This window comes from Anas acuta, chromosome 4, assembly GCF_963932015.1.
Source record: "Anas acuta chromosome 4, bAnaAcu1.1, whole genome shotgun sequence".
NCBI classification, from domain to species: Eukaryota; Metazoa; Chordata; class Aves; order Anseriformes; family Anatidae; genus Anas; species Anas acuta.
In genome coordinates this window covers 33137633-33148678 of record NC_088982.1, presented here as the reverse complement: position 1 = coordinate 33148678, position 11046 = coordinate 33137633, and positions in this window count along the sequence as shown.

Sequence of the window (11046 nt, the reverse complement as noted above, 5' to 3'; positions counted from 1 at the left end):
ATTTTCTTAGAGACAGTTAAGTGCTCCTCTCTGCTCTTCCTGGACAGTTTGCTGAATTTTCCACGTCACTCCCTGTATGTGAGAACGGAGTGGGTGCGGTTTGTATCTCCACTTGTGTAATTTAAACTAATCTGAACTGATGCTGCCATAATGCTGCCCTGCCCTGTTTTTTCAGGCTGCATGTTCCTGTGACCCTCTGGTGAACTGGTCCAGGGCCCTGGGCTGACAGCATCCAGCCACAGAGGTACAGCACGATGTCCTCAATAACTCACTGCGGCATCTGGTGAGGGCTGCTGCTGATGGTTGGATGGGCTAGGAAGGTGCAGGATGAGGCAAAAAAAAATGAGGGAAGGCAGATGGGACTCAAGCTGGGTCATCCTGAATTGGTGTCTGCTGTCACAAACCACCCGGGCTTATAAGAGCCTTACCAGTATTAGTAAAGGGATTCTTCACATTTCTTTCTGCAGGTACAGACCCAAATTACGAAGTTTAGGTTGCATGCCAAGTCAAAGGTGGTGCTTGAAATCGGATTACAAGGATCTCATGACTGTTACATTAATCAAGTCTTTTCCTTTTCCACTTCTGTTTTGCTCTGAGGGAGATGGAGGCAAAATACAGATGTAGAGAAACTACTTAAGCATAATGTACACAAATATGCATAAAATATATTTGACGCTTAATACAGGAAGACTTAAATACAGTCAGTCCAGACATATCTAAGTTGTTTGTATGGTTTGCTACTCAGCCATTTAGAGACCTTGTTTATCTTTGTTGTGTTTACCAGGTTGTCACAGCAGAACAGTGTAGTGCTTTGGAATACAATCAACTGTTTTTCAAAAAACATAACATAATGGTAGCAGTGTTCAAGCAGTAATGTTTTTATTTAGGTCTTTAAGTGTTTGGCAGAAGAAAAATCTATAGTATGTGTTTTGATTTTGTTTTCTTCTGTTTCCAAGGATTTATTTTCAGCATTTTGCATTTTTGCTTTCTGTCACGTTTTTACAAAATGCATTAACAGAGTATTAGTCATCTTTGAATAACATGGCCAGCTGCACACATTACAAGTTCAGCATGACCATTGCCTAGAAATATCTTGTGATGATAAAAAGTCCTTTTTTTTTTTTTTTTTTTTTTTTTTAAGTGAGTTAGTGTTTGCAGAGTTAAAATGAAGTACAGAATAACTGCTGATGAGAAGCTATGAAAGGCTGTGAAAATGTCTCCATGGGACCAGACCTTCTTGGAGAGTTCTACCTAGAAATAGTTGTCTTCCTTGCCCATAAGTTTATTGATTTCTCCAAAGATTTGAGAAGGTTTAAGGAGTGAGACTTTCTTCTTGACTTGAGTCTTCATGACCTGTTGCTGGTCCTTTTGTAGATTTGGTTGAATATTTTCTCTTGACATTGAAAATAGATCCTCCAGTGTGTGCCACGTGAAGAAGGTTCCTCTGGTGTTTCCATCAACAAAAGGTAGAAGTGTCTGACTATTGTCTGAAGGTATTCCAGCAAAGGTTGACTGTTGTCACAAAGCTGCTGCTTACAGCTTAAACTGAGTGATCTAAACTACTGCCCGAACCTACAAATAGCAACTCTGAACAGGAGTTTTGTGTAGGACTGAGTATAGTATTGCTTGTACACAAAAAATATAAAAAGTAAATGGTACCAAAGCATTTGAAACTGCATTTTGAAGTAGTTAAACAGAGATGACAGTCTGAGAACTTGTGCTTTCCCTCAGAGGTCTAATTAAAATGGGAAGAAGTTTATCCAATTATAAAGTTTCTAGTATTTGTTATATGATTTCCCTTTAGGAATACAAAATGTTGCACTGCATTGGAGAGTTCATCCTAAGATAACTTTCAACTAGGGCTGCCTATGAATCAAATGCTATCTTTTTGGAAATTGTTAATCATGGGTGTGTTTGTTTTTTTCTCTGTATAACTTCTGATTTTGATTCATGAAGATTTGTGTTCATTTTCTGGCACGGTTATGAAGTGTTGAGAAGTCCAAGTCCTATCATTCCTGTGAAATCTCCACTCTGGTGCTTAGGCCAAGCAGAGCAGTCAGGTTTTTATCTTCCTCCATCCGGCATTTGGAGAGGGGAGGTGACCAGTGCAGAACATGCAGCTGCTCTGGGTTGCTTTCATCAGAAATGGCAACTTTCGTCTCTGAGATGAATCCTTTGTGACTTGCGAGTTTTAGATGAGGGGGATGGTGGGAACCCTTCAAAAAGTGTTAAGACATGTTAGCGTTTAAAAGATCCCAAAGAGAGAGATGGAATGTGACCAAAAAGCACTTCATGAGCAAATTACCTGTGACGTGCTTTTAGGTCATTATTACCGGCGTTGCCTTTCTGACTCAGAAATGAAAGGCTTCATCTTCTTGACTTGGTAACTTGACTTGTTGATCATATCTTCGCTCTTGTGCCTGTTCAGCGAAGCATCTACATGTGTTAAAAATTCATGAGGTGGGACCCTGGGCTGGGTCTCCCACCCTTTCCTTCCCGCTGCCTTCCCCTCTCCCGGCGGTGCCTGTGCAGGCAGCGGGTGGTGCTGTTGGTCAGGCAGCCGCATGCTCAGGGTTATTTCCTCCTTTCTCCCATTGCTTCTTTACTGGTTTTTCTATTTCTCTCAGGTTGCTTTCTCTCGATTTCTCAACCTGAAGCAAGGATTCATTTTTTTTTTCCACCCCTTATATCCTCAGAATCTTGTAATTTACTCTTGTTTTCAGTAGAGAGTGGGAGCATGCTAACCTGCGGGGAACAATTATTAAAATATATTATTAGAAATAGGAACTGGATTTGGGCACGATGTCATTCTTAATGTTGAGTGGTTACCTTCTGTAATCCAAAACATGTAAAATATCTATTATTCCTCCCCAGTCATGATTAGGAGAAATGAGAAAATTTTTGTTAAACTCACACATTTACATTTTGTGAGTTTAGTGGAACAGTTTTTGCTTGCAGCATTGTTTTAAATATACAGAGATTTCTAACTTTTGGTCCCAGGATTATTAACATGTTTTAGTTAAGTCTATGGCATTCTTTCTATGGCGATGTAATTGCCTTGCTCTTTCTAGAGGAATTGAAAGACCTTGGAGAATCTGATATTTCGTATGGTCATTGTGCAAGCAGCAGGTAAACACTCCTTAAGGGAGCAGAAATGAGTGGAAAGACAAGTTTTTGAATTTCAACCATTTGTGGTAACAGAGATGGCAATTCTACAGTGTGATGACAAACTTAGAATAGGAAAGAGGATGGATGCTGCAAAATATGGCCTCATCTAGTTTGCTGTCAGAACAAGGCTTTGGTCATTTTCTACTTAAGGTGCTTCAATTGTCAGAGGAACTGTGTTCCCCATTTTTTGTCAGATCTGTTGCAAGATAAATTATAGATAGTTTATTTTGATGCACAGAGAAAAAGCATATTTTTCCCACCTACCAGAAGGAACAGCAAAACAGATGGCCTCAGGTTTTTCTGCAGTTTTTTTTTTTTTTATGAGTTAAGTGCTGTGATATTCTGTGTATGCCAAAGTTTCAGCCCAGGTCTGTAAAGAAAACATTCAACGTGTATCTTCCACTGATACCCAAGGGAAACAGGCTGCTAACTACTTCTATGTTTGCAGTATGTAGTACATGAATTTCATCCACAGATTAGTCTGGTAGTTCAACTTTTTGGCTAACTTTATGATTAATTTCAACAAACAGCAGTGTTGTGGTACAAGATGTCAGAGTCCTGGTCACGCTTTTACATATACCTATGAAGTGTGTCGTGACAGTGAGGTAACCCGAGGGAGCAGCAAACAGGCGGCCTGTGTAGGTGGCAATCTCCACACAACTTGCAGTACGTGTAGTTTCATCTTAATCTGCCTCTTCTCAAACCCTCCTTCAGTAATGACATGCTACAGGCTGCATATAATGAGGCCTAGGAGGCACAACACTATCTCTGCAGTCTGGTGAAAAGTTGCTGAAAGTCTTGCTCTGTGTTAGTTACCAAGTATTCATCCCTTGTTAGGCTCTTTCACCCTGCCTGCTTTGTCTTTGTGTGCTGACCTATTAAATCAGCATAGTTGCTCTGTGGATTCCACTGAAGCTTTATGAAGTAGGTTCTACCTTTTTATCTGTGCCCGCTCTTCTGGCATTTTGTGTCTGCCTTCAAAGAGCATTCTCTAAAAAAGAAGGGCGGAGGAAGAGTTTATAGATCCTGACTGATGGTGGCACCACAAAGTGAATGTGAATATTAACAGAAGAAAGAAGTAGCACACTAATTTTTAGTGTCGTTCAGCAACAACAAGCTTAGGAGCAGAGCTGATTTTTCCAGTGTTGCCATTTACTTCTAATAACAAACAAACTCAGTAAGCAAATGAAGTTTAATCTCACCTTATGCTTTTTATTTTACTTGCCATCTCAATAGCACTGCTTGAGTTACACTCAGACCTGTGTGCAGGCTTTACTGGAAATGGTGTCTCAGGTTTTTTCTTATTAGACACAGCCAAAATTTTCCTTAGCAGCAATATAGACCTAAGTGTTGTGACTTGTGAAGAGAAGGTGACTTGGTTTCTTTTTTTCTTCTTTTTTTTTTTTTTTTTTTTTTTTCTCCCAATTTATGCTAAGATTATAAAACGTTTTGTAGATTCTGTTGTCTTCAGGAAATCTAACTTGCTGCTTCATGAAGAGCACATGTAGTAAAACTGGGTAAAAAAAAATCTATTATCCTTAAAGATATAATAAAACAGCCGCTTCCTAATGCCATTTACAGTGAAGTAAAAATATTGTAACATCCATCAGAGGCACCTTCTTGAAAAAGTAAATGAAAAACAGTCAACATGAAAGCTGAATTATTTGATATGCTTACGTAACGTTTTGCTTTGCCCCAGAACCTACTGTGTCACCTTCACTGAAGGCTGATGTATCTTTGTCTTGGTTTGGAGTCTCTGTCTTTCTTTCTGATCTATCATAGCAGGCTTTTTCCTGCAGAGCGGGATCCAAGCACCTCTCCCAGCATGCATGGTTCGAAATAGCACTGCATTTAGGCAGAAGATAGCTTGTCACAGTTTGCTTCACTCCACGTGCAGGCAGAGCTCTGGTGTTACTGTGGCTGATGAGCTCCTTAGAGACTGCAAGGATGCAGGCACTGCAGCTAGGAGATGTGGCTGGAGGAGAGGAGGGACGAGAGAAGACTATGAAGTGATAAATGACCTGCAGAAGATCAGGAATCAGTATTTACTCTTGCCACACTAGAAGAGCCAGGGATGCTCAGTAACACTGCCAGGTAATAAATTTAGAAACAAACTGAAAATAATTTTTGCCTGTTGTGATTAAATTGCAGAACTTGCTGTTACATTTTGAATGCAGTTTGGTGGCGAGCCCCGACAGGACCCTCTTTCGTTGGGCAAGTGAATTCATCTTTGTTAGAGTCTGCACATTTTATCACTTTGGTCCCTGGGGAAGTTTCCAACAGCTGTTTCATAATCTGCAGACGCGGAATGTAAAGGTGCTCTAAACTCAGATATGCACAGAATTATTCAGCTTTTTACTGACTGCTTTGCCAAGTTTTTTTCAGAACTGTAGCTAGAAAAATTGTTTTAAAACCTTAGAATGCTATTTATTGTGGTGTGGTATCCCTGGCAAGACCAGCTCTGTCTGAAGGTGACCTGTTTTGCACAGAGATCACACAGGAAATTTCTTTTTGTGTGTCTGTCTTTGTCCTTTCAATGTAGTTTCACGTGGCTCCTTTGATTTACAAAATACATCCGTTCAGTCTGTGTCTGTGTGGAAACTTTACTACAAAAATATGTGTTTGTGTGCTGGTACCTCCTACAGCCTGCGAACGTGCCTGCGGTTAGTACGTGCTGGAGAAATCCCGTAATGCTGTAGCAGGTGCTGCAGCGATGGGTACCGAGCACTGTTCAGCAGCTTGGATATCAACTACGCTTTGGCTAGCATAGGGACCTGGGAGGGATGATGAGAAGTGGCTTTGGTTTTATAAACATGCAGTCAGTCCTGCAGTAAGACCATGTGGCAAAGTGATTACAAGACGATAGCCATGGTTAGGGTTAAGAAATTGTGCCAAGTCGCAGTACGTTGAAAGCTGTAGTGTGGGCAAATTTCATGAGAAGGAGGGTGATGGGAACAAGCCATGACTTTATGGCACTTAAAGAGCAGTTTTTGATTGCTTTTCCTTCTCTAGAATCCTCAGATAATGAAAACCTACTGAATATCATGGCTTGAAAATACTGCTTTCAGTATCAGACTGAGTAATCTGACTTATACTTTTCTTTTTCTAGCAAGACTTGCATTAACAGAGAGTATGTATTACAGAAACTCAGTATGAACAGGGAGAAATAACAGCCATTCTGAATTGCCAGTCATTTAGAAAACCATTAGTTTACTGTTACATGCTTACAAAATAGAGCCTAGTATATTCTCTGGCAATAAAGCCTATAGGTAGCCTAAGCAGCATAGGTTAATATCTAAAGACATGCTCAGAAATGCCTCAATTCTGTCATAGCTCAGTCTCTCCTACTGAAACTCAACCAGAATTTGCAATAAAGGTGTCTCTTGATCGGTCTCCATGACCCATGAGGCAGCCTTTTTGCAAATGAAAACTGAATTTTGTTCTTTCTGTACTTGGGAAAAAGGAAGCAAAAATCCAAGTATCTTGTCCAGGTTTGACACAGAGCGAGTGAGTGAGAGTTTCCCTCCTTTCCTTTCTGGCATTTTATTGGTTATTGAACCAATAAAATGCTGATAACACTGCTGAAATGATAACTGATGACACGTGGGATGGCAATATTGTGGGTGTGAGTTGCTAATGGTCATTGCATGGGAGCTCTGGTTGGAAGTATGGGAAATGTCAACTTTTGTCACCCCATCTATCATTTTAATGGCAATACTGTTACACGTAGACGAGAAAGAACTACTGAGCCAGAAAATATACTGAACTGGTACTTCTGCATGCAGTCTTATTCAGCTGTTGACTGGTGGGTTCATCTGCCTTTATTATAGGCAATTGAGCTCCTTCTCTAAAGCATACTTAATAGAGCTTGATAAAAGTAAATGGGTGTTCTGCTCAAGGATCTCTGCTGTGGGCAACTGGAAAGGGATCTTAGCTAAATGATGAATAAACTCCTAAATCCCCAAACAGCAAATTCTATAAATGCTTATTTTTTGTTGTGTGTTTGCCAGCCGAGGGGGGTCTTGAAAACACTAACAGATAAGGGCAGAATTTGCTGAGATGATTAGTAAATTGGTAGAAGCCACTCTGATAGAAGTGGAAAAATAGCTCTTCTCCGCTTCTGTGCTTTCTTTATCTCTGACAGGGACCTGCGCAATAGGAGTTGGCATCACTGCCAGCACAGAAGATAAAAGTTTTTCTCATTTTTGATATTGATGGTGAGCCTTGAAACTGTGAAGACAGATGGAAATGCTCCAACAAGAAACCACACAATTTCAGCTGTTCAGACTTCACAACTTGCCAGAATATCTTACAGGAGATGTCAATAGCACGCTGATCGCTAGAAATTAGATCATAACAAACTACCACTTCTGTTATACAGATACTGTGTGTTATACAGGTGCATTTTCAGGTGCGAACTGTGGGATGTCGCATCGAACAACACGGCACAACTTCTTAACGAGATGGAGATCACTGAGAACTTGGGATCACGTAGGCCGAATGTGTGACTTCCAACATGCCTGAACAGACCATTTGTGTAAAATCTCTTTGTAGGTTGGTTTAGGATTACTTTTTCATTATACATGGTTACCATTTGGGAATAATTGTTTTTAAATAAAATTAAAACCATCTACTGCTCTTCCACTTCTTCAGGACTGGAGGAGCAAGGCTGGGGTTTCTCCTTCGCGGGGCTCTGTGGCACCTCTGGTAGCCCATGCAGCCGGGGTGCCCCCAGCTGGCCAGACCTGCTGTGAGGCTGCCTCTTCGCTCCCTTCTTCAGGGTTGCAGCCTTTCCACTGCGACGAAGTTCCCAGCCTTGCCATCCCCACCCTGGGGCAATCTCTTCTCTGTAGCAGTTTTCTGGGCTGTGGAGATGCTCAGGCCCTCCCTCTCGGCCCGGAGTTGCACACTGTGTTTCAGTGCTTCAGCTCCTGTGAGTTCAGGGATGGCACTTTGCTTTCTGATTCCTGTAGCTGTTGGCATCAGATCACGGACTAGCTGGACAAAATGTTCTCAAATATGATGATGCATTTTTAAAATCTGTGAGAATCTGTGTCTATGTTTGAAACAGTGACTTCTTCACAGTAAGTGAGAACAGAGATCTAGCCTGCGGCAGCTGCAGTTCCTTGTAACTTCATTATGATTGGGGTGCTTCGGGCTAATTCACATTTAAATAATCACATGAAATACAAAGATGACTCTTCTTGAAAAGTTAAGTGCAGATAATCAGTATGTCCTTTCTTGACTTATGGTTGAATTCAATTTCTTTTCTATCTTTTCTAATATGCAGTCATGATTTATATTTTACAGAGATTTTAAAGCCCTAATGTTTCATTTTTGTTCAAGTATATGACTATTTCCATGACCTGCAGAGATGAAAGACGGAAAGAAGTGAGAGGAGGCAGGGAAGTCATGAAGGAGGTGGAAGAAAAGAGGAGACATGGAGCACATTAACTTTGACATCAGGTGGGCAGTCACTTTTCAGGGAGTATCAGGCACATCTGGTATCTGGGCGTGTGTGACCACTTTGTCATCAGGCTTCTCATGTCACCAGCCTAATCAGCCTGACAGCCAGGTCCCGAGGCCACATAAATGAGGTACAAATGCAGAATATGCTGTAGCATGAATATGCTACATGCAGAATACGAATGCAGCATGGGCAACGTGCTCTAGGGAACTTGCTTTGGCAGGAGGGTTGGACCCGATGATCTCTTCAGGTCCCTTCCAGCCCCTGCAATTCTGTGATTCTGTCATAAACTGGCTGACAGGTTTTCTGTCTGGCTCTTGCAGTACTTTAGACTGTTTTTGAAGAGCGTCCTGTTTCTCAGGGGCTGCTCTCCAGCTTGGATACCTCAGCACATCTACTGCAAAACTGGGTGTGGTGGTATGTGGTGGTGCAAGCATGCCAGCTGTGTGCGTTTCAGAAGGCACCCCTTTTCGGGGTACAGCTAACTCTGATTTTGGAGTTCCTATGTCCTCAATGGATTCAAGGTAAGGCTCCTGCCATACCATCCATGGTTTTCTGTGTTAAAAGGGAATAAGTCCTTTCCTTCACTCTGCATGGTCTACCATCTGGCTGTGTGCAGAAATGCCACCATTTCCTCCCTCCACGTGCCTGAAGCTCCACATCCAAACCCTGAGGTTTCTGCTGGAAGGAGCAGCAGCAGCTGCTGCTTACAAGCTGGAGAAGAGGAGCTCTGCTGTAAGGCTTGGGAGGCATTTCAGGGATCATTTCAGATCATTTACTTAATGATCTGAAAAAGTGTGGTTCAATCAATCAAAACTGTTTTTTTTTTTTTTTTTTTTTTTTTTTTTTTTTTGTGTGTGTGTTTGTGTGTTTTGTTTTTGTTTTGAAGGTTGTAATATATTTTCTATGCTAGTAATTTGTATTATTTCCAGTGAAATACAATAGGCTGTATGGTGGTGCCATGGGAGACTTGTTTTGCTTAGCGTACAACTTTCCAGAACTTTGAAAAAGATATAATTTAATGGGTGACATATTTCATTTGCTCTGTGAAACTCAGCTCAATAAATAAGCACGGAGAAAAATATGAGGGGGAGTTCAGTGGAGAGCAAGGAAACATGATGCTGTTTTGAATAGAAAGTGTTAGAAAAATGTTAGGAGGTGTATGTTTGTCTGCGTTGGTTCACTAACATAAAAACAGCTGAAACACTCAGAAAATGAAATGCTAACATGCTGGCACAATGCATAATAAGCAAGATCTAAGTAGATTTTATGATTAAATTTACAGGAACTGATGTGGTATATATTAAGAAAACACTTGGAAGCCAAAGACTAAGGTTTTCCTTCGCAATCCTTCCCCCCCCTTCCCCCCCAAGGCAATTATATTTCTCTTGGGCTAACTAATTCCTTCTGCATACCATACCAACATTTGGGAAAATATCTTTTTCACCATACATTTTCAGTTTTTCTTAATTCATATTAATTCAAAAAGGTTTGCGTTATTTTCCTCCCTAAATTTGGATGACGTAAATGGAAGTGTAATGGAAAGAAAATCATAAGGCTAAGAGAGAGTTGTTGCTGGCACAAATTAGGCCAAAACCAGACTTTAACTTGTGAATTAATCACTCGGGACCAGAGCAAGTTAGTTTGGATATATCTGAACAGATTTCTTGGCCTGATTTTCTGGTAAGCTAAGGCAGAGTTAATTAATTGTTATTGTTTGTTGAAGAGTGAAGTTCTGAAGAAGAAGGCTTCAGCCAGTGATTTTGCACAGTAAAAACATGCTTGCAGCAATGGCATAAATATAAAAAGACTTTTACGATCTTCAGCAGAGTTATCAAATGCCAGTTGATTCACAGGACTATAATTATCCGGTTTTCAGCCATTTGGATTCTGAAGTTAAACAGAAAATCTATGAGAAAATGCATATAAAATCGCTTGAGTCAAATCTTGTTACTGAAGGCAGGCCGACTCGAATCTCAGAGCTACCCGGCGCTCAAGAGCTCTGCTCCCAGCAGGACGCCTCGGTGGCACTGCGCTGTGTCGGGCAGGCCCTGTCACAACAGATCAATGGGTAAATCTCAACTCCTACTTGACAGAGAGGTCTGCAGCTGGGTGTTCTTGGCGTGCCAAGTTCTTGCATTAAATAAACAGTGAAATCTATTGATCCTGCTTTATGGATCTGCCCAGTTTGAGCTAGGTTTGCGAAGAAACCCATGACAAGAACAGCACTCAGACCTGCCAAGAAGTGGGTGAGACTCCTGTGTGTCTGCCTGTGGGGAAGGTTGGTATGGGATCCTCAGCATGCTGAGCAGTAGCTGGTTAATTAGTGGTAGGGAATCCCAAGGAGAGCGGTGTGTCGGAAATCCCCCACCTCAGGGGGTCTTTGGCCCCCGCATTGGGACTAGAGGCCT